This window comes from Vicia villosa, linkage group LG2, assembly GCF_029867415.1.
Source record: "Vicia villosa cultivar HV-30 ecotype Madison, WI linkage group LG2, Vvil1.0, whole genome shotgun sequence".
NCBI classification, from domain to species: Eukaryota; Viridiplantae; Streptophyta; class Magnoliopsida; order Fabales; family Fabaceae; genus Vicia; species Vicia villosa.
In genome coordinates, this window is record NC_081181.1 from 163,163,972 (window position 1) to 163,186,916 (window position 22,945).

General features: G+C 28.6%; 1 long non-coding RNA gene across 2 annotated transcripts; it reads right to left on the minus strand.

The window, feature by feature from the left end:
- Positions 1-440: 440 nt before the first annotated feature.
- LOC131647305 (uncharacterized) lies at positions 441-3,000 on the minus strand. Of its 2 annotated transcripts, XR_009297777.1 has the most exons (3): positions 2,626-3,000; positions 2,190-2,311; positions 441-1,112 (listed from the first exon to the last, which is right to left on the minus strand). It is a non-coding gene; the product is annotated as an uncharacterized LOC131647305 (long non-coding RNA). The 2 variants fall into 2 exon arrangements; XR_009297778.1 differs by having other exon boundaries at positions 2,190-3,000.
- Positions 3,001-22,945: the final 19,945 nt, after the last annotated feature.

Below are 22,945 nucleotides of genomic sequence, written 5' to 3' on the forward strand. Positions count from 1 at the left end.
GATCCATGGCTTACCATAGACTCCCCATATCATACACCCTCATCATTATCACGCAGGATTACAACCTTAATAAAACTTAAATAAATTTTAATTATTTATTTTGTTTTAATTAAAATACCTTTTAATATATTAATTATATAATAATTATTTTTATAAATAAATTATTATGTGATATTTATATTAAAGTGTTTAATTTGTTGTTCGTGCCGATTAAATCGATTAATCGCTATGGTCAACAATAATTTTAATTAAAATTCTATTTAATTAAAATGCAATTCAATTATATTCGATTAAATGGTTGCAATCATCTTATTGATTGTGATGATTAATCTTGCCTTGTTCTAAATTTAATTTGTTATTATTTGTAATCGTGTTAATCGATTATGAGGGGTAACAATACAAAATAAAATTCATCAAAAATAATAAAACACAATAATTCATTATTAGTGATAATCGAATCAATCGATTTGAATTGGTAATGGTACAAAACCCCTAATCTTTTGACTATGGTGATCAAACCTATTGATCATTGCGGTTAATTGTGCCAAATCAGGGTTGTACGCCCAGAACATCTAAAACAACTTCAAAACATTTTTTCAAACTTCAAACTCCAAATACAGATTTTTATCTACGACAGGCTATTCAAAGCCTTCAAACCTTCAAATCAAATTTCAAACCTTAAAGGCGTACAACCCGTCCCCCGAACTACGTTGACTCTGATTCTCCATAAGGAGATACGTAGGCAGTTGGCAACAAGGCGAGTCCCCCTCCCTAAAATCTCATTTTTTTCCCTATTCACTTCCTTAGCTATAAACCTTGCCATAAACCTTTATCTTTGAAATGTTAGCCTTTAGGAAAGGGTTGAGGGTGCCTAACACCTTCCCTCGACCTGAATATAGTATCTTACCTCGATCTCTATACTGCGTAGGGTTTCCTATTCGCCCTTCAGAATAGGTGGCGACTCTAAACTTTAATTTTTAGGGCAGGTTGCTACACTATCCTATCATTGGGTACCACTTAACAAGGCCAGATATTATGGTTGATATAGCAAATGAGTGAATCTTCTTTACAAATGAGAGGCTTCCTCCACTTAAAAATGTCTGTAACATTACCTGGCCAGTAGAAGCTAAAATCAGCATCATAATTATGGAAATATATATATATATATATATATATATATATATATATATATATATATATATATATATATATATATATATTTTAAGGAGTGAAATACAAAATAGGAAGGTCAGGTCACCATAAAAAAATAGAACCAATACCTGTAAAATCATTTTTAATGTTCCAAAGTAAAATAAATTGGAGTTGAATACATATAAAGCAAAGAGAAACATTGAAGATTATCACCACTTCTAAGTAACTTTGCATTGGATAAAAATTATGGGAAAAACACCTTATCTTGTAAAGCAAGTTTGTGGCTCACTATTTTATTTTGAAGTGAATGTATTATTCATTCTTATTATCACTATCAATTTGAGTTTTATCCCATGTGCAAAACAAACACCCAAAAGTAACACCTCAAATTACTATCATAATAGGATACATAGGTAGTTAGACAACAAAGTAATTTTTTAACTTTCACAAATTATATTCCAATATATTATTTGTTATTAACTATATCATATATAAAAGAGAAGTTCAAAATACTAGACACTGCAGATTGGAGAACAACAATATATAACAAGCTGGTAGATAGAAAGATGACCCAAATTGACACAAAACTTAACAGGAAATTAGAAGGATGTCACTCATACTAATGGACCACATCTATCCCTGAAAAAAAAAAAACAAAAAATAGGATCTAACACAAGTTGATATACACAAGAGAAATATCCACATACACTAAATATCATCTACTACCAGTCTAGCCTCTTTGAATAATTTATCCTTATAATTTATACATAGCAGCAAGAAAACACATTAAATTCTATCTCTAACACAATTATACTTTTTGGCTAGAACTTTAGATTCTATTAAGAGTTTCAACAAACTCAACATAAACAAAAGCACAACAAAAATCAAAAAATCAATATAGAAATAAAGAGTATACATTTCTTCATAATCATGAATCATATCCACAAACCAATCAACTATTTTTTATACAAAATTTAGTATATAATCATTAATTTAAACTTATAAAATGTAGAAAAAAAACATTGGACAATTATTACCTGGTGCTTACTAGTGCTCATAAGTAGAGCTCAAAACATAAGTAACAACACTCTCTGTATCAATAATAGCAAATCTCTGAGGAGGAGTACCGATCAAAAGCAGCGGGGTATAATAACTATACCTTCAAGTTTCAGAATAAAAAATAATAAATTAAGCATACATGAAAATCTCATTTGAAAAGAAATTTGTTTGCTTTCTCGCACTTAAAAGTTTAAACAACAAACAAACAAATGAATGAGAAGGTTGTTGTTACGGCGTCGTGGGGTTGTTATGAGAGATGATGTTAGTCCCTGTTTGTTTCCATCCACAATGAACAACAATGAATAGTAAAAGTTCAAAAACAAGTAAGCAAATACTCAAGTGCAACACTTGTCAAAATCAAAGTTCAAATACAATATAAATCGACAAAACAATCAAGTCCAACACCACTTTTACCTCTGAAAATGGCGTAATCGAAGGGATTAGAGGCAGCAACCACTCATCAGAATCAAAGGGATTCGAGAAAACGTTGAAATCGAAAGGATTTGGGCGTGAACTCAACGGGATCTGAGGCAACCGATTGAAATCGGACTTCATCCTCACCTTTTAGGTTGAAATCGGACCTCACTGTCATCTTTTATGTTGAAATCGAACTTCACCATTACATCACCGCTAAAATGGACTTCACCGTCACTGTCACGTTTGAAATAGGAGGTCAGGCGTAATTGCAAAAGTTTGGAGAACCAAGTTTGGAGAAGAAAGAGTTTGAACGTTTTCAGAAAGGCGTGAGTGAGGGTTTGGAGAAACAGAAAAGGCGTGAGGGTTTGTAAAAAGGGCTTGAAAACGTTTTAAATAATTTAATCTCAAAAAATATATATTTCTATTATTAAAATAAATAATTTTTATTAAATAAGTTTTATATATTTTATTATAATAAATTATATATATTTTTATTATGATAAATTTAATAATATTTCTATCATAAAATATATTTTTATTATTAAATTTAAAAATGATATATTTTTAATTATTAAATTAAATCAATTTTATAATGTTTGGAGAGAAAGTTGCCACTATCTTTTTTTTTTTTAAGAATGATGCAACAATCTAGAATTGTTCCCATAAGTATTTAAGGGGGCATTTTTCAATTATTGTCAAAGATAAACGGTAGGAACATTTGAAAATTGTTCCCAGAAGTATTTTAGGGAACATTTGTTAGGTGTTGCGAGAATTGTCTGGGCAGCAAACAAAAATCGTTGCCTGATCTTTTTTTAGGCAACAATTTACACATGTTGCATAAAAAAGTGTTGCCATAAGCAATAAATGTTGTAGTGTAATTAGTTGATTTGGTGATTTTTCACATTTTTTGTTCATGAAATGTAATTGAAGGTGATGAACACACTCATCTTGGTAAGGTCTAAGTCAGGTCAAGATAATGGTGATTGCGGGTCTGAAAACGGGTTGAAGTGACCTGGCTAAAAGTTGAAGATGATGATTAAGAATTTTTTATAATAAAGAAAATAATAAACTCACCGTTAAATTAATCCAAAAAATGAGAATTGCATACTCTCATATAACACAGAATGGTTTCTGGATGACTTTTTTAAAACTGTCATTTTTGCAACTTCACCGTAGAAGTTATCAAAAGAAAAATAGTACGTTTTCAATTTCTTCTATTACCTTTTTCAAAAATAGTTGTTCTTGTATAGAGAGGTACTTCTTCAATCACTGGATTTAAACTTTCTTACTGATTCGTATCCATAAGTAAGATCTAGTATATGTAATGTAAATTAATCTTCCAATTAAGCGTCTATAAGACTCTGGATTAGGTAATGGAACGCATGTGGATTCTGTCAACTTCTCATATCTTTGAATAGGGGCGGTGAAAGGTTTTTATCCGATTGTTTCTGTATTAGTCAACTGGTTCAGAGCATATTTGTGTTGGAATACATGAATGCCTTTGCTTGATGTGGAACCTTCTAGGCCCAAGAAGTACTTCAAATTGTCGAGGTCCTTGATTTTGAATAGGTGATAAGGAAATGCCTTGAAGGAGAAGTCACCGTGTAAAAAAGTACCGTGTACATCAAATTGATATAGATTGATCAATATAAGAAAGATTAAAGAAGTCTTATTATAGTTAACATTGCATTAAAGGAGTAAGTGTCAAAATTCTCAATACATAAAATTTGGATATAACCCTTAGCAACTAACCTTACTTTATATCTGCCTATCTTGTCATAGACATGATATTTAATTTTTAATATCCATTTTTAGCAATAGATTTCTTACCATGTGGGAGGTCCGTGATGAACCATGTGTGGTTTTTTTGTAAGGCTTGCAACTCTTTAGACATGGCCTCCCTCCATTGCGGAATTTGAGAGATTTGATTAAATGTGGTTGGATCAGGAGTGGATGTTATAGCCGATTAAAAGACTAAATGGAATGGGTAAGTTCTATTATGAGATGAGAAATAAGAATTGGGTTGAAGAACAAAATTTAGTGAAGTTTTAGTAATATAAGTGTAATGTTAATATTATAGATATTCTTGTGGATTGTAAATTCTTGAGGATTTCCATACACCGAGATTAATTGAATCAGTCAATTTTTTTTTTGAAATCATTTCATTATGCATATCTTGCAAATTATCAAGAGATGAAGAATGTTGAGATGAATGCAAAGGTGTAGTGTTAGTGTGCATGTGTGGATGATTGTTTGGAGGAATATCATTACAAAACCAAACATGACCATCTAAGTGTCATTCACTACTATAAAAAGCGCTTCTAACATCGGATGCGAAATGCATTTTACCTCGGTAAAAGAATCAAGGTTACAGAGGGCGTCATGAAAATTAATGACTTAACTCCTCGGGTTTTGAAACGCCGAGGTAATGGTTTATTATGACATGGATTCGAACCCCTATTTCTGCACTTTTATTATTTACAAAAACTAGCACCTTTTTTATCTCAGTTTATCATAAAAACCGAGGGGTCATCAGTTTTTTTTAATAAATCTTATTACAGTGTTTACCATAATATTACATTTTTTAAAATAAAACTCGTTACAGTGTTTATAAATAATATTACATTAATTTTCCATGAATAACGTATGTTGGATCTTCAATTCTTTAATATTCTGGACAAGATCAAATACTAGGAAACTCTTTCATGTACGGATCTTGCATGTATTTGTTTCTGGTGAAAAAAATGTAACATAATTAAAATCTATAATAAAAAATATTTTAGGTAAAAATAAAAATTTAATAGAACAAACCTTGAACTCAAATGAATTTGTGTTCTTGCAATCCATCGAAGAGAATTTTTCCAAGTTTCCTTAGGTTTCATATGTTTCATTTAGATTTCCAATTTTGTAAGAGAACTTATATAATGGACGTCCCTTAGGTTTCACGCGGATCACTAGTGATGGATTCTTGAGCGTTGATAATCTTTAAATGAACAACAAATATTTGTTTAAGGCCTTTGATTGAAAATAGCAAAAAAATACACTTAATTATCATCTCAGTTTTTAAAACAATCGAGGGGTTAGAGTAAGATAAAAAAAATTCAAAAAGGGTTATATTCTTTACCAAGAATATTAAAAATACATTGTATGAAACAAATCATCGCAAAATATCAAATTGTTTACCCATAATATTAAAATTATAGCTTGAGCAGATCTCATACAATATTTGTTACATACAATGTATTTTTAATATTCTGGGTAAACAATATAACCATTTTTGTTTAAAAAATTGCTATTTCACTCTAACCCCTTGATTTTAAAAAACAATCGAGGGGTTAGAGTATTTTTTTAAAAAAATGGTTAATTTGTTTACTCAGAATATCAAATATACATTGTATGCAACAAATCTTCGTAGAATATAAAAAATACAACATGTCCAGGTCCCATACAAGGTGGTAGAGATCTGTCTTGAAAGTTAGACATGACATCACCAAGATTGATTGTTGATGCTATCATTATCACTGCTTTTACTAACGTATACAATTTGCATGTTTGAAATGCATCCAACTTCTAATCAAGTGTTTGTTCCAAAAATTAATTGAAAAATGTTTTTTCAGCACTTGCAATCCATCAATAAAGACTTTTAAGAATAAATCACAGTTGTTCAAAATCTTCAACAACAACATCAACACCATCGTTTGAGATGGATTGCAAAAACTGAAAAAACATTTCGTTTAAGGTAGAAGAACATTTTTTCAGTTTTGCAATTCATCCTAAAAATATGATGCATTCGACAGTGGGACGGCTACAAGTAAGATAGTATTAGTGTAAAATATATTCAACGAGTGTTTTATAGTAAAATCTGATTATTTTATCCTTCAATTTTATTTTAAAATTAAGAGGTTAGAGTAAAAAAACCAAGCCAATAAGCTGCTTCGTCATGAAAAAAGTTATTTGTAATAGTGATTTGAATAGTTATGCATGAATGAAACAATATGAATATTTTCATGAAAAACATTCTTATGAAATTTATCATTCTTAAAAATAAAGGTAGAGTGATATAAAAGATCAAATAACAAATATCCTTTTAATCTTTGTTAAAAATCTAAAAATTATTTTTCCTAGCCCGAGGATCCAACATCTATCTATGTTGGGTTAAAGTGCTAGCAAACATTATACAAGGGAAAAAAACTTTTAAATCTAAAATGATTGGAAAGTGTGAAAAGAATTTGAAAGGGGAATTTATTTATCAAAACATGGGTAGAGAGTCTGTTAATTAAAAAAGTGGCATGACATAAAAAAAATAAGACCAAAATTTTTTAGAAATATTTGAGTGAATTTTATTTTTTAAAGCCCTAGTAAAATTCAAAAGATGTATATGTTTTCCTTCATATTAGATTTCTATTGTGGGGTTTCTACTTTCTACACAAGATGTTTGATGAAGATTCCAAGAGATTGGTAAAAGGTTAGCATGTTGAATTATAAACCACAGTCACTTCTGAAAGTCTTGATTTCAATAGAAAATTGCCTGACAACTTAAGTAACAAAATAATAACATTCTTACACTTTTTTTTACATCAATACCTACATCGTATAGATTGTTTACCGTAAATACGGTGAATAATATTTCAAATAAAATAATATTGTTTTTAAAAAATATTTTTGACTTTTTAAAAAAAATATTTATTTTTAAAATTTATTTTATAATACAAATATAAGATTGTGTTATTAACCAACTTCACAACTTTATTAACCACAAAAATGTAAACCATCAACCTATTATTTTACTTATAATTTATTAACCACTTTACCTATTTCATTAACCAATAAAATACATATTATTAACCATATTCTGACACTAAATTATAAATATATTAACCAACATTTACACTCCATTAACCAATTTTAATTTACTATTTAATATTTTTTTATTTGAGAATTCATCAACCAAATTATGATCTGTATTAACCAATTTAATAAATAAAATTAACCAAAGTTTGTACAATATATATTAATTTTTTATGTCAAAATATATATTAACTAAACTTTGAACTGTATTAACCAAAATTTAATATTTCATTAACCAAAGTATATTTATAAAAAAAATATTAAAAAAAAAATTTAAACACTGTTCACGTATTTGTGAATAGTGTCTACAATATAGGTGTAACATTTGGTGTATGAATAACATTTTTCATTCATTACTAGTAAGAAACCCGTGCTATCGCACGGGTCCTGTTTGGGTTCATATTAGGCGTCTATCAAACCATCATTTATAAAGTATCAATTCATTCTTCAATTGGTCGACATTCACATAGTTATAAATATAGGTTAATCATATGGACTTGCTTTTTAAGCATTGATCTGAACCTATAATTAACCTTACAACTGATTCTGTGACTTCAATTATATTAAACAGTATCAAAAGAACGATTTAAAAGATACGTTCACATCTACCCGTGAATACACAAACTCCAGTTGAATCCGTATGAGTTAATTATAAAAAAATTATTAAACTTATTTTAGATATTAGACCATTAATTTCCAAACTTAAAATGTATGACAACTCCCCGTCAAATTTCAGTTTAATTTTTTTTATTATATCATATTTATATTCTCTTACAACCTACGATGTATGACAGCTCCCGTTATATTACAAACCTAAAACCTTCTTATAAAATCGTATTTATATTGAATATAAAGCAAGGATTATGCAAATATTTTACTGTTGGCACCAAATATAATTTATAAAATGGTCCATTAATTGAGGCCAAAATATTTAAAATAGATGGTAATGTTTTTAATTTAAATGTATTTCATATTCTTATTAATTTTTTCATAAAAATATAAAATATTAAAAATAAATCTTTTATTTCAAAAAAGAATCTCTAATTTAATTTTTTTGTATAGATGATAAAAACAAAAGTAATTTGTAGTATTTGACACCTAAGGACCAAAATATATTATAAACATACTCCCTTTGTCCCATATTACAAGTAAAAATCACTTTTTCATATTTATTGAATAATTAATGTATCTAGACTATATATATAGTCTAAATACATTAATTATTAAATGAATCTGAAAAGATGATTTTTGCTTATAATATGGGACGGAGAGAGTATCACACTAAAATAAAAAAGTATTAAATTGTAATTAATATTAAATAATAATTTGATTATTATTATTATTGTAGTTATTATTTAATTACATTTAAGATCTAAAAAAAATTAAAAATTGGAATTACAAGTTAAAGAACTACATAGTGACAATTTGAATTTGGATTGAAAACTGTATAATAAGTAAATTGGATACGTGTAATAAAAAATAATATAGTATTAATAATTTTATTAAGCTTTAATATATACATTTTTTCCATTTTAAAATAAATAATCTTTAACATTTTTATACGATTTTAGAAATAGAGTATGTGATATTACGAATTATATATTAATATTTTTATTTTCACAAAATAAAAACTTTTTAAAAATTTAAGATAAATAAAAGTTTATATTTAAAAAAATAAAATTTTAAAGTCTATTTTTAATAAAGATGTTTTAGGTATATCTACAAAAGAACAAAATAAATTAATCCAAGACTACCTTTATAAGACTATATCTTTTATAAGAATTCAATTCTCACTTTCTAGAATTTAAATTTATTTAGATTCGATACTTTATAGATGTTTTAAGAAATTTGTGATTATAAGACCAACTCTTTTCATTCATTTGCCAGAATATTAACGATCAAAATTACACAAAATTGTTGACCAAATACATGTTTTGAATGTTAACATCAATTGCAACCTTGCAAGTTTCATACATATAATCTGTCAAAAGAGAAAAGATGGGTATGTGTCAATTTCACATGAGACAATAACCGCGTATTTCTTCTAATTGTAAACATATAGGATTACCAATTGCCAAGGCCGACACCAGTTCCCGCGAGCCCGCAAGCAAACAACATAATTGCGTTGAATATAAACATTACGACAACATAGTTGTAGAAGTTGGCCTGGCAGCAAAGGTAACAAAAAAGTTTAAATTAGAATGTGAATCTATTTATAAGAAAATGATAGTCGCATAGTGACATTGAGAGTAATATAGAATTGGGTTGATGTTCCATTTATAATAACCTCCCTAGGGATGTCAATTGCATCTGTTAATGGGGATCCTGTGGGGAATATCTATGCGGAGATCCGAAGTTGGAGATTTTTTTCCCCGTGGGGATGGGGATGGAGGGAAAAGTTCCCCCGATAACACTTTGGGGCGGGGATTGGAAAAGTATCCTCCGTCCCCGTGGATTTCCCGACTCCGACGATATATTTTAATTTATATATTTTATATATTATATAATTATATAATTTTACATGAAAAATATCAATGTATTAGAAAATGAAGAGTCACTAGAAGTTATAGATTTGTCACACATAATCAACCACTTGCGTTGGATGACATCGGTATTGTTGTAGTAAATTAGTGGAAGCACGGTAGCAAGTTATGTTACTATTTATTTATTTATTTATTTATTTATTTATTTTTACATAAAAAATATTAGCAACATCAAGTTCTTTTGCTTTTTTTTATTTATTATTGATGCAAGATGTATTTTTATTTTTTTTATAAAATAAAGATGCAAATATATGCGTTTTAAAAAATACTGAAAAAAATAACAAAATACTAGTGTCATATTTTTGATCAAAAAGTGTAGAAATTTTCTTAAGATTCGATCTCCGTGGATATCCGTGGGGATCTGTGGGGATGGGGATGGGGGGAAATATTCCCCCGTGGCGGGGATTGGAGATGGGGATGGGGACTAAATTTGGGGGCGGGGCGGGGAGCGGAGAAACATCCTCCGAATAATATTTGCCCCGTTGACATCCCTAAACCTCCCTACTAATGTTGGTTAAATTTATTTTAAATAATTGTTATGAATAATAGTAAATAGATGTGGATGTTCATTTTCCCCAATCTTTCTATATTCCTTAACTCCTATAAATTAAGTACCTAACCTTTGTGTATTCCTTGAGTTAATGGTTGTTATTGGTCATGTACTATAAATATGGATCATGTTGTAATGTTAAGGTAACTTGAAAGAAGATGATAATACAATACTCTATTACTTTTTCTCTCATTCATCTCTCCTTCATCTCTATATTGTTTTGGTTAATTTTATAACACGTTATCAGCACGATACTCTACAACGCGAGTGATGATATAGCCAGGTTCTACGTTATTTTTCTAATCTTAATATATTTGAACCAATATAATACAATTCATGTTTTTGTTACTATTTTTTTCCTTCATATAAATATGTTTATTTTTTTTTAATATATTTTGTAGAGAAATTTATTTACCTTGTACAATAATATTAGATTTCTTTGATCATTCTTGTTAAATTCCGGAAGAATTTAACATTAAGGCATTTCTATATGTTTGTCCGAAATTGAATTTTAACACATAAAAGTGTTAATTTAATATTTAAGCATCCCTGAAGGATTGCACAAAGAATAATTTTTCTCAACCTTTGTTTATGGAAATAGTTTGTGATGTGATATTTGTAGAACTAAAGATTAATATTAAACTATCTCCAAATTATTGTTCAAAGATTGAGTTTAATCGATTATTGTGTTTATCAATAATTGATGAATTCCAGAAGAATTCAACGTTCAATCACCTTTAAAAGGCCGCATCTATAATATTATTGAATCCTAGAAGGATTATAAATATTATTATTTTTATTAGTAAAAGATTTATGATTGAGTTCCTAAAGAACTACAAAATGTGATTGAATTCGTGAAGAACTATAAAAAAAAATTGTGATTTCATCATGATATTAATGAATCTCAGAAGGATTGCATCTATACTAATAACATATCTCAGAATGATTGCATCTGTTATGTTAAAAATTTGAAAAATAATTGCATCACCTATATTATCGAATTCTAGATGATTGAATCAATAATAGTGAAGTATCCTAGAAGGATTTCACAAAGAAATTTTATTTTTCTTTTATTAATGATGTAAAGATTTGTAACCTGCATTTTTGAGAAATAAAATTTCATAAAAATGATCTAATTTTCTTTGATAATTTAATGGTATACATCTATGAAGGATTGCAAATATTATAATTTTCTAAGTAAAACGAAGCTATCAGGATAATATCAATTGTGATCTTCATGCATCCCAAAAATATTTCAAGAGTAATATTAAAATATCCCTGAAGGATTTCATAAAATTTTGTTGTTGTTTCGATCTAAAAATTTATAATTTGTAATATGCTCATAAAAAGATTGTTATTCCAGAAGAATAACTCAAATAATTTTAACGCATCCCAGCAGGATGGTTATATGTCTGAAGATCTTATCAAACATCCCTGAAGGATAGTAAAACAACATAATTATATGATGATATGATTTTGTATAATTTTGATAATTATATGTTAATATGTGCATATGCGTGTGTATGATTAAAATTATTAATCATGGGATACTATTATATTAGTTTTGAATATATTGTCTATCATTACACAAATTAGATATAGTTTTTGATGCTCCAAAATTAGGATGATCAGTGTACTCAATTGTAATACCTCATATTAAACAAAGTCTTGCTGATACAATTTCTTTATTCATATTATTTCTAAATATTGATATTTTAACAAGAGAATTAAAACATTGCAATCTATTAAAGAATATATCAATAGTCTAAAGTTGCTACATATTTTAAAGTTGTTATAATAGTGCTTAGATTTCTCATATAAATCTTAATTATATTATTCTTTTCTTTTTACAAGTATAGTGTATGGATGACATTTGTTAGTCCATCTTAAAGGCACCCGAAAGTAATCTCATATTTTGATAGAGTCGAGATTCGAATGAACTTTAATCCTTTATATTTTCTTTTTGTGTGTTCTCTTTATGTCTTGCCAAATATTTTTTCATCATAGATAATTCACATGAATTATATTGGAGGTATTGAATATCTTTGTATTACACAAAGGAATTTGGACATAAAATGTATAACAGAAAAGCTATCGGCTTTTCCCTCGGGCTTGTACTACACTTATATTAGTACAATTTAAGTATATGTTATTGTAAACCAGTAGTTTACAAATTACACTTAAATGTGTCGTTGGTAAAACCGGTTGGGTCATCTCGGATTTAATATGATGCGAATAATTTAAATTGAAGAACCAGAAGTTTCTTCAATCCTGTCAATTTTTGTGTGTTTCTAAAGGAAAATAAAAATTTGAGAAATTGCGATTTTATGACATTAATTGTTGCATCGACTAAAATATCATGCATATGTCTCTACTCACAACCAGAAGTTTGTGAAATTATCTTCTCAACTAATTAGACTAAGATCTTGTTTTCTGGATTTTTTTTTTTAAAAAAATTATGTATAAGTATCACATATATTATTAAAATTGATATTGAATATCATATAATATATGTTCACAAAAAGAAAATGGACCCGAAGATCCATTCTTTAGACGTCTAAAGTTAATTATATGTTTGATACTTATGAGATCATCAATTCTAAATTATATATTTGAAACACCCAAAGTATGATATTAAGATATTTATTTACATTAAGCCAACAAGATACTATATCTTAGTCCTCCCTAATTTATTCTAATACTTCTCATATTTGTGATCATTTGGATGTGTTGTGTATATTACAATTACTCCAATATAATACATTAAGATGAGTCGAGAAAGAATATTGGAAAAATATAATGACTCTCAATTTTGAGGATATAATTTGAGAAAATAATCAAATACTTGATTGCAGCCCAGTAGGTTGATTATCACTTGATAAATTAATTTTCCTAATATTAGGGGGAGGAAATAAGCAGCTGAAATCATGAACAAGAAGTTCAAATGAACAATTTAAAATTAATTGTTGTCTTGATCCTCGTACAAATCAATATGAACCCAAAGTTCAAAATATTATTCATTTGCAAGGTTTATGAAATAAATTATCAGCTGATAATACTCCACTCAAAGTGGATTCTCCTATTGGATAATATAATATTGCAAATGAGTTGTTGCTGCGCCTGAAGCGTGATATGAAAGTCGGTTCTAATGTTAAAAGTCCTCTACTAAGAAAAGAAACTAAAGATGACCCAAGTGAGGATATAAAAATGCTAAGAGCAATTTGACCTAATTTAATTTTCAGTTCCAGAAGAACAAATCAAGTACTTGAAATATGAAATAAAGAGATCTCGATAAATTATGTCATGGATGAAATGGAATGGAACCGAAATTGAGATAACCAAATAAAGTCAATATTGACAATGTCTTTGTATACAATATAGCACTAAAAGTGATCAATGATAACGAGGATCATGAGTAAAAGTCTATTAAAGATTGTAAACTAAGTGAGAATTGACCAAACTAAATATATTCAATTGAAGAAGAATTAAACTCACTTTACAAGTGACTGACTTTTGGACATGTAGTCCGAACACCTCAAGATGTGAAACTAATTGGATATAAATGAGTTTTTGTGAAAAAGAAAAATAAGAATGATATAAAGTTTGATTTATTGCTCAATGATTTTCACAAAGACCTAAGATTGATTTTGATAAAACATATTCACCTGTAGTGGATTTAATCGATTTTTGATGATTAACTAGCCTTGTAACACATGAAGGGCTTAATTTGAACATGATGGATGTAATGACATCTTATTTATATGGTTCACTTAATAGTGACATTTACATGAAACTCCCTGAAGGGTTCAATATACTTGAGGCATGTAATTGTGGATTTCGAGAAAACTACTACATCAAATTGAACAAGTCTCTCTATGGGCTGAAAGAATCTGGATGAATGTGGTATAATCGCCTCAGTGAATATTTACTAAATGATGAATATACAAATAACTCAATTTGTACTTGTATTTTCATAAAATGATGTGGAAAAGAATTTGCAATAATAGTTATCTATGTGGATGACATAAATATTATTGGAACTCCTAAAGAGCTTCCAAAAGCTATAAATTGCTTAGATAAAGAGTTTGAGATGAAGGATCTAGAAAAGACAAAATATGTCTAGGTTTGCAAATTGAGCATTTGGACAAAATAATATTTGTACATCAAGAAGGATATATTGAAAAGTGTTGAAATGATTCTATATGGACAAATGTCACATGTTGTCTACTCCAATATGGTTGTTAGATCATTATATGTGGAGAAAGATCTTTCTAGGCCTCGAGAAAAGGATGAAAATTGCTTGGTCCTGAAGTACCATATCTCAGTGCAATTGGAGTACTAATGCACCTTGCTAATTATACACATCATGATATATCATTTGCGGTTAATCTATGAGTAAGATATAATTATTCACCTACACGAAGATATTGGAAAGAAGTCAAACATATACTTCGTTATCTTAGAGATGCTGGTTACTTGTCAGATTCTCACAATAGTATATCAGAAACTGGTTATTTGTTTACATGTGATGGTACAACCATTTCATGGAGATCTATGAAACAACTCATGGCAACAACATCATCAAATCCTGCATAACTATTAGCACTACATGAAGTCACTTCGAAGAAGATATTTTAAGTAACGACTACAAACAATATCGTCACACATATAAATGTTTGCATGAGGGGGAGAAATACATATATTTTGCACTCTTTTTCCCTTCACCATGGTTTTGTCCCACTGGGTTTTTCTGGTAAGGTTTTTAACGAGGCAATTCACATTCAAAAGATATTGTACTCTTTTTCCTTCACTAGAATTTTTCCCACTGGGTTTTCTCTAATAAGGTTTTAACGAGGCATATCCTTAATGAACATCCAAGGGGGAGTGTTCATTTTCCCCAATCTTTCTATATTCCTTAACTCCTATAAATTAAGTTCCTAACCTTTGTGTATTCCTTGAGTTAATGGTTGTTATTGGTCATGTACTATAAATACGGATCATGTTGTAATGTTAAGGTAACTTGAAAGAAGATGATAATACAATATTACTTTTTCTCTCATTCACCTCTCCTTCATCTCTATATTTATTTTTTATTTTTTTTGGTGTTAACCCTTCATCTCTATATTGTTTTGGTTAATTTCATAACAATAATAATTAAAAATTAAAACAAAATCAATAATCATGAGTGGAGTTAATATTTTTTAAGGATATTTAGTAGAGTGTGGAATAATCATATTTTAATTTAGAAATTATTATTTAATTAATTGTTCATGAAAATAAACGTGAGATTTTCATTTTTAAGTTTATGAATTGTTATTTTATTAACTATTGATGAAAATATGATTTTGTTCTGATAGCTTTTCTTTGAAAGGTGTCGTTCTGATAGTAAGAACTACCTAAACAAACTACTCGGTCCTAATCTCACTACTTGATCCTACCATCGCAACCGAAAACTGTAGAACCGCAAAATCGCAACCGAAACGCATCTGCAAACTCACAACAAATCCGCAATCAACTCTCACAACACATTTACATCAATACAACACCTTCAACGAACCGACAACACACAACAACCTTCATTCGTTTCAGATCCACAACCTGCACCAGCTACGATAACTTCATTGAATCAACCACGATCTCCAATCCACAAAGCAAAAACAACATCAATCTCCAACCTGAAGATTCAATCGACAAATACAACAACCTGTAATAAGAGTTAACATTGATTCAAAAGACAAAAAATATACACAAATAGAAAACATATTGTTAGATCCGAATCGTATCAGAGGGTTGGAAAGACCCAGAACTAAATAAGAACGTATAATCCTGAGTAGAAATATATATATATATATATATATATATATATATATATATATATATATATATATATATATATATATATATATGCAAGCAGCAACATGAGTTCCTCTTACATTTTTCAGAACAAATCAAAACCACATTTTAGCAAGAAAAATCAGAAGGTGGTGCACAGCGGCGCAGAGAGAACTAAAACACACAAAACAAATACACATCCAGAATATTTCAGTTCAGATGAAGAAAGAAGAAAACAAATTTTTCGGAATGATAATTAACCGAAGAGAAATGATTACAAATTTCTTGAAAACTTTTCTTTGCTAATTCGAAGTTAGCAATCGGTTAATATTCATTCTTGATATAAAGAGATTATAAATGGGAGAACAATGAAATTGAAAATTGAAAAGTTTTACAACTTTAAATGTAAATGTTAAGTTTCTGATGCATTGAGCATAACACCAATTTAATAATGGGTCATGCTAACGAGTGCCCCCGGGGCACTGGTTAAGCATTCCAAATAAAGAAAATATCATGAATTAATTGCATTTGAACACACACAATATACTTTAGAAAATTAATTATTTATGTTTTCAATGAATTGAATACATATATTTTGGGTTAAAACATATCTTTTTACTTTATTAAATAAAGCTCAACTTACCTTTTTGATCTCTTAACCAGTGCCCCGGGGCACTCGTTAGCATTACCCTTTAATAATTGATTGAAAAAGGAATTAGTGATTATTGGAATAGCAACATGTTAAACGTATGGTAAGTATGGTCATAATAATATAATAATGATAGTGGATAGTAATAATGCAAATTGTAATTGCTGGTAGCATGTTAAACATTTAATCTTGCAGTGAATATTTAAAATAGTGGGTATTTATAAATCATGCATTAAATAATATACCATTTAATAATATACCAAATTAATTTGTCCATGTCTATTCCAATTCCTCATTAATGGTGAATAAAATCAAAGAATTCAAATATAAATCAAATAAATAAAAAATAATGTATAAAATTGTGATGGATTGACACGTCAGCAAAATTAAATACCAAATGAATATGGTAACATCATAGTGTTGATTAGTCTATTATACCATTGAAATAAGAAAAGTTATAACATTTAACCAAAAGGTTAGATTTGGAATTTCCAAGTACTTTACTTTTAATAGATTTATAATAATTATAATAATAGATATATCATAGACAATACCGCTAACACACAATATACACTATTAATCATCACATATCATGAATTATCACCAAAACTTAACAATTTCAAAACCATAAAAATTACGGAATTCATCTTAAACATATTTTTACCCATCAATACATACATCATATAGTCACATAATCAAATGAAAACTCACCCTTACCTTAGGATTTGAACTTCTAGGGTTGCCTTCTCTTCTCTCTTTTTCTTCTCTTCTCTTCTCTCTTTCTCTTCTCTTCTCCTCTTTTTCCTTATTTCTTAGTATCTTTCTCTTTTCTCTCTTATTTATGAAACCCTTACTAACTCTCATTTTAAATGGACTTACTAATTAACACCTCCACTATTTCTCATGATAACACAACATTAGGCCCAAATGATTATTTTCTCATTTTCACACTTATTAACCAAAACACATATATCACAAATTAATTCAAATAATCCATATATTCACAAAATCACACAATTTAATTAATTATTATATCATATAATAATTAAATAAATAAATAACTAAGAAAATAAATAATAAATAAAAATTGGGGTGTTATAGAAGTTCACGACATGGAGTAAAATTATGGGCTAAAAACATTAAGAGGATCATTGTTTGAAGGAATTTTTTGAAGGACTAAAATTGAATTATGATATATTTATTGGGACATCTGACATATTTAACTCTAAAAATATTATATATATATATATATATATATATATATATATATATATATATATATATATATATATATATATAATTTAAAAAACTATATATTTAAAATACAAGAATTTCACATTAGTTAACGGTTCCAACCCGATTTTTTTTCTTTTGACTAAAAAGATATTCATTCATTCAAATTGAAAAATAAATCGATCATTACAAATTTAAGATCGCTAAAAACTAAAAAAGATGAATCTGCAAACAATCCTGCAGCACCTAGGTTAATAGCATACAACAGCAACATGAAAGTGCCTACAAATATGACAAAATAAAAGTCACCAGAATATTCATACTTCTGGATCTGCAACATTAACGAAAAAGTCTTCCTCAGATCTGCAATGATTTGAAGTAAATGTGTCAATCTGAACCAACAAACACTGTACTAAGACGGGAAAACCAACAAACACCGTACTAAGACGGGAAAACCAACAAACACCGCACAAGACGGTGAAAACTTAAAAACACACAAAAGAAGAAGCAAATTTATATGGATAACCAGTTATTTAAATAAAAAGAGAAAGAAATACGGTGTTGAGGGGGTAATTTTTAGCCAAAAATGGCCAAAAACCACCCCTGCGATGGAAGAATGAAAAGAGAGAAAAGTTTAGAGAAATATCATTTCTTTTTTTAATTGTCAAAAAGTGAGATATTTTCCTTTGTTTAACCTCCCACCAAAAGAAAAGTGGTGTACTTTTCTGTTTTTGTCTCGGCCAGTAACCTAAGAGCATCCACATCCATACCACCCAATTTGGTGGTATAAATGGACCCCACTTAATATAATATATTATTTCACACTTCTCAATTATTTAAACCACCTAATTAAAATTTGTAAATATCCATACTACCCATCTAAAAGTTTAAAATGGGTCCCACTAATCACACAATATACACTAAAAAATTGAAAAGCACCGTAGCATTATTTGGATATGGTGGTTATGTAATACTACACCATTTACATTCAATTATCCATACTATTATGACACAAGTGGTACATGTGGCAAATACCACCCCCTATATTTATGCTCTAAAGAGAAAAGTAATTACTTCTTTTTTATAACTTCCTTTTCATAACTTATATGATTCCTCGACACTATAACAGACGTTAAAATCCTCACCAAACTAAGATATAATATTTGTTTATAATAGTGAGTTAATATAGCCATCGTTATATTCATAGTCATATGTAATTTGCCGTTTCATGCTATTAACATGGATGCTGTGAGTTTGTTTGCAGATTCATCCTTTTTGTTTTTGACGATTTTTAATTTGTATTGCAACAATGTACTCTATCGATTGAAATGAATGAATATTTTATTTAGTCAAAATTTTATAATAATGAGTTAATTCATCAAATTCTTATTTATTAAATATAGGTTTTTAACCTAGACAATGAATCCTCGTGTACCTCATAATTTTGTTGAATATCTCATAAGTTGTTTATTTATTTATTTGTTTAATATTATATTATTTTTAATATTTAATCATTTTTATGTTATTTTAAATTTTGAATTAGCTATATCAATTATTTTCAATGTTTTAAAAACCTAATTGCTCATTAAATTAATGTGAGTATTGGGTTACTAGTTCATTAGTCGAACCATTGATTTATTATTCGAACTGCATAATTAAATTAGATAATTTAGTTGAATAAATCGATCTCTATAATGAAATTATATATTTATTAAATCGATCGAGCCAAATGACTCAATCTCTAAAAGAATATCACAACACCTACAAAATTTTAAAATTTCAAAATATTATAATTTCACAAGCCCATTGTATACATTTAAATTCTAAAAATAGTCATCACACATAACAAGATAGGATAAAATACAAATCAAAATAAATTTTAAACAATGTGTAATTGCAAATGGGAGAAAGTTGTTTCAAATAATTTTAAACAAAATCTATTTATATTTTAATTTTACTTTATTTTAAAAATAACAAAAAAGGCATCGTTTTGTCTAAAAAAACAAACATTTAACCCGCTGATTTTTCAAACCCCTCATTCCCCGATTTAAATAGTTTTGGTCAGTTTCCATTGATTCAATAACATACTCGATCCAACAATTAGACCAAACTGATGACCTCTCCAATTTTCAATTGGGCCGGTTCAGGTCGGTTCTCGATCCTTAAAATTTTTAATTTTCCAAACAAATACATGTTTTTTATTTTATAAAATCTTGAAATCTTATAACTACTTTATTCTTATCAGCTCATATTTAAGATAAATTTAAAATAGTTTCACGTGGAACAATTCATTTGACTTTTTTTTTTAAGTATACAAGCGGGCCTAAGCCCAATTAGTTGACTATTCAGATAAGAAGCTGTCACGTTTTCTCGTGTTCATAGAAATGGAAAGTAGCATATTCTAGAACCTCATAAATATCTTTTAATATTATTATATTCAATGTAACCTGCTTGTAAGTTTCTTAAAAGGGAAATGGTGGGATTAAATTAAACCATCAACATAGAAATATTTACATTCATTCTTCTTTTTTGATCAAGTAGTTCCAAATTCTGGAAACATCACAGCAATTCCTGCATGTGATTAAAGTTACTATTAGCAATGAATAAAAATAGACCAAAGACTAAACATGATACATAGTTCACAGTACACAAAAATTTCTATATATACATATGCTTCATAGGAAGCAATGAGCAATAATCATGAAGAATGCAACTAAGAGGTTTGAGCGTTTCCTGTCGCAGGAGTGATGGGACCAATGTATGGTACATATATGAATATTTATTATATGAATGTATAACTATATGGTAGTGCCATCCTCTTGTGACAGGATGCCCTTTAACCTCTAACAGCACAGTTTTGATGTTCATTGTTTGTTATATTTAACACTTGATATCACTTTTTTACCAATTTTAATTTGACATGATATTTTGATTTTACTTTTTTTAACTGATTACCTTTGTGATATTATAATTTAACTAATTAACATGATTTTATTACTATATTTTTTTTTTACTACAGCTTAGAGGCAGAAACAGAAGAAAAGGTAGAGGAATACGCATCAAATCATCCTAAGCTAGCGCAACACTAGTTATATATTTGCAGGAAAGGGCGGGAATAAAAATGCTGACATGAGTGAATAAATTTATCAGCCTTGCTATTCTTACACCTGATTTCCATACACCGTATGATACACTGTAGATCATCACAAAGCAAAATAGTTTGGGCACGGAAACCAAAGTAAACATTCAATTATTAAAAAATTAAAATTAATATGTGAATAGTATAAAAATACGGTGTAGTGTTTGGAAATGGTGTACATATATCTTTTCTCTAAATTTATCCTTAGTATTTTTATTTTGGTAGAGCAAGTATATGATACTTTTATATTTTGGACAATTATAATATGAGATTATGGAATAGTGTTGCGGTATTCTAGAAGTGGTATGTGATAAATTATATTATTGCAGGATTCTACCGTTAGTCATTTTTTGTATTATATTTCTATTAGTGTATAACCATTGAAAAACTTTGGTTTTATTGAACTCACCACACACTCTTTTTACTTTCAACTTAGCATTACAAAGTCTTTATATAAATTTGAAGGAAACTGATAGAGAATACAATAGGTTGATAATCAAGATGAAGACTATTTGGTTCTCTCAATCTTAATGATACTATTTTACCATAAATCTAAATAAAAATAATAATTATAATCTAATGGTTACACTTCTTTCATAATGCTTACTAAAAATAATGGTAGTTACAACACATTAATTTTAGCAAAAAATTTACTCAATAATTTGCAATGATGACATGTTGATGTTCATAGAAATTTGATACTTATAATTTTTTTCTTCTTTTTTTCGATTTTTTTATATATCTATTGTGCCTTAAGCAGATTTTCTTTTATATATATTATTGTGAAAAACGATACCAATAACAAAGTATAATAGGGAATTAGAGAGGAGAAGAAGAACACAAGAATTGGTTATAACTGCTATTCTTTCACTTTCTCTTAAAACAAGATTACAAGTTTACAAGAATAACAAATAACCTCTCTCACCATAAATTAGGATTTGCAGCTTAGCAATGATGAGAGACTAGTATGTTATTTATAATAAAACCTAACATACTAACTGATGGGCTTTTTCAGCAAGGCCCATTACACAAGCAAACTTAATAAACAAGCTAACTTAACAAATTAGAGTTTAAACACTAAAACCTAATTTAACATGCTAACAACCCTAGCATCTTCGACACCTGCATGCTCGACCCATCTTCGACTACAGCATGCACACTTCGACACCAGCATGTGAGCAACCTTCGACGTCATGCTTAACCCTGTCGAACTGTCGAACCAAGAAGCTACCCTTGGAGCGAACTCTAGTATTGTCGAAGGGTAGCTTCTTGGTTCGACAGTTCGACAGGGTTAAGCATGACGTCAAAGGTTGCTCACATGCTGGTGTCGAAGTGTGCATGCTGTAGTCGAAGATGGGTCGAGCATGCAGGTGTCGAAGATGCTAGGGTTGTTAGCATGTTAAATTAGGTTTTAGTGTTTAAACCCTAATTTGTTAAGTTAGCTTGTTTATTAAGTTGGCTTGTGTAATGGGCCTTGGTGAAAAAGCCCATTAGTTAGTATGTTAGGTTTTATTATAAATAGC